The following is a 2,806-nucleotide window of genomic DNA, read 5'->3' as shown; positions in this document are numbered from 1 at the left end:
GGGGTGACCAATAACACCAAGGGAGTATACACGCCTTAGAACAATCAACTATACCAGACCAAAAGTGCAGTGTTTACACAGGGATAAAGCTCAGAAGGTAGGAATGGATAGGAAAAAAAGATAAATGGAAATGGGAAACACAGGGAGAAAGTTGGAAGAATGCTATACTATATTTTGAGGATTGCAATCAAAGTTGCAGAATAGAAGTGTATGAATTGTTGAACGGAAAACCAATTTGCTCTGTAAACTTTCACCCAAATCACAATAAGAAGTACTATGTTGTGCCAATGGACCTTGGTGTCCCCCAAGCTATGGCCCTGAGTCGACAGCCCCAGTGGTTCTCTCTCCCAAGATGTTTGGTTGTCTCTGAGGGATTACTCCATCTTCTGTTGCTTCTGTAATGATTGTGGTTATTTTGTAGCACTAGTATCTATGCAAGATTATCTTCAGCTAAATCTATCATTGGTCTACCGGTACATTCCTGCTCGCTGACCCCCATCTATGTTTGAGGTTAGCAGTAATGCAATATTGTGCCTATACTAGTATTTGCCTCTGTTGTCTATATCTTATGTGCATGTTTCAGTGTCCTGTCTTTCCCCAATGTTATCTTGCTGGTCACAGATACTTTCCATACTGTCCCTTCCCTTACCCCAATCAACATGTGGCCCCCAACTAGTCTGAAATTTTCCCTCTGCTTCCTTCCCATCCCCAGCAACTTATAAAGTTAGTTCCCTTCCCTAAGCAAACCCTTCTCTGACTTTTTACAGTAATGGGCTCATACAACATTTGTGACTTATTTCACTCAGCATAATGTCCTCCAGATTCATCCACGTTGTGAGATGATTAGTGCATTCTTCATTGTTCTGTAATGTAGCATAGCATTCCATTGTATAAATGTGCCATAAGTTGGTTATCCATTCATCTGTTGATGTTGCCACCTCTTTGCAATAGTGAATTGTGCTGTAATGAACTTGGTTATGCATATGTCTGTTTGTGTCCTGTCTCTCACCTCTTTAGGATATATTCTTAGGAATGGAATTTCTGGATCAAATGGTATTTCTATTTTCAGTTTTTCAAGGAAATGCCATACAATTTTCCACAATGGTTATACCATTTTTCAGTCCCACCAGCAGTGTATGAGAGTTCCAATCTCTCTGCAACCTTGCCAGCATTTGTTATTTTCTGTTTTGTTGAACTTCATATTATTGCTGGGGTGAGATGATATCTCATCGTTGTTTTGATTTGCATCTCTCTAATGGCTAATGATCATGGGCATTTCTTCATGTGTTTGTTAGCCACCAATATATCATCTTTAGTGAAGTGTCTGTTCATGTCCCTTTCCCATTTTTGAATTGGATTTAAACAACAGTATCCTTTTCAATGCCCAGGGAACATATATAAAGACAGACCATAGTCTCATCACTACGGAAGTAGGATTGCCCAACCTTCCTTCCGAGGAGTGGCTGGTGGGTTTGAACCGCCAGCCTTCTGGTTAGCAGTCAAGTGCCTTAGCCACTATGCTACCAGAGCTCCCTAACAACAACAACAACATCCTTTTCAATGCCCAGGGAACATATATAAAGACAGACCATAGTCTCAACCATAAAACAAAATACAACAAATTAAAATAACTTAAATCATGCACACCATATATTATGACTGCAATGGAATCAAACTAGAAATCAGTAACAGAGAAAAGGAAAATTTCCAGGCACTTGGTAACTAAATAACTAAACTAAATAATCCATGGGTCAAAGAAGAAGTTGCAGGGTAATTTTAAAGATACAGTGAACTGATGAAAATGAAAGTACAGAATATCAGTATTTGTGGGACACAGCTAGCGCAGTGCTAAGAAGATGTATAGCACTAAATGCCTATATTAGCAAAGAGAAAAAGTCTCAAATCAATAATTAAGTTCCCACTTCAAGAATATACAAAAGAAGAGAAAAACAAAGCCAAAGCAAGCAGAAGGAAGGAAATAATAAAGATAAAAGAAGTCAATGAAATTGAAAAAATAAAAACAACAAAGAAAATCAAGGAGACAGCTAGTTTCTTTGAAATATCAATAAAATTAAGAAACCTCTAGCAAGACTGACAAAGGGGAAAAAAGAACAAATATACATAAAATACAATATCTGGAAAGAAATAGAGGGTATCACTATAGGCCCTATGGACATCAAAAGGATAAGGCAATGATATGAACAACTGTACACATATCAATCTGACAACTTAAGTGAAATGAAGCAATTAATCAAAAAATAAAATACAACTCATCCAATATGAGATATATGATATGAATAGTCCTATAACTAAAATTAAAATTGAATTTATAATATAAAAACTTTCACAAAACAAATTTCCAGATGTAGATGGTCTCACCAGAGAATTCCAGCAAACATTTAAAAAAGAATTAATATCAGTTCTACACAATCTCTTCCAGAAGACAAGAGAGGAGGGAACACTTCTCAATTCTTTTCATGAAACTAGTATTATCTGGTGCAAGAAATCCTGGTGATGTAGTGGTTAAGCATTCTGCTCCATACCCCATGGTTGGTAGTTCAAACTTAACAGCCACTCCAAAGAAGAATAATGTGGCAGTCTGCTTCTTTAAAGATTATAGCCATTGAAATCCTATGGGGTAGTTCTAAGCTGTCCTATAGGGTCACTATGAGTTGAAATTGATGTGACAGCAACATATTTTTTAGTATTATCCTGATACCAAAACCAGACAAAGACCAGTACAAAAAAAGAAAGAAGGAAAAGACTCCTCATCAAGAAGAAAGAAGAAAACCAAAATTAATGGAAA

This window comes from Orycteropus afer, unplaced genomic scaffold (genome assembly GCF_000298275.1).
Source record: "Orycteropus afer afer isolate SDZICR_OR568_19922 unplaced genomic scaffold, OryAfe1.0 scaffold00003, whole genome shotgun sequence".
NCBI lineage: Eukaryota > Metazoa > Chordata > Mammalia > Tubulidentata > Orycteropodidae > Orycteropus > Orycteropus afer.
This window is presented reverse-complemented; position numbering follows the sequence as displayed.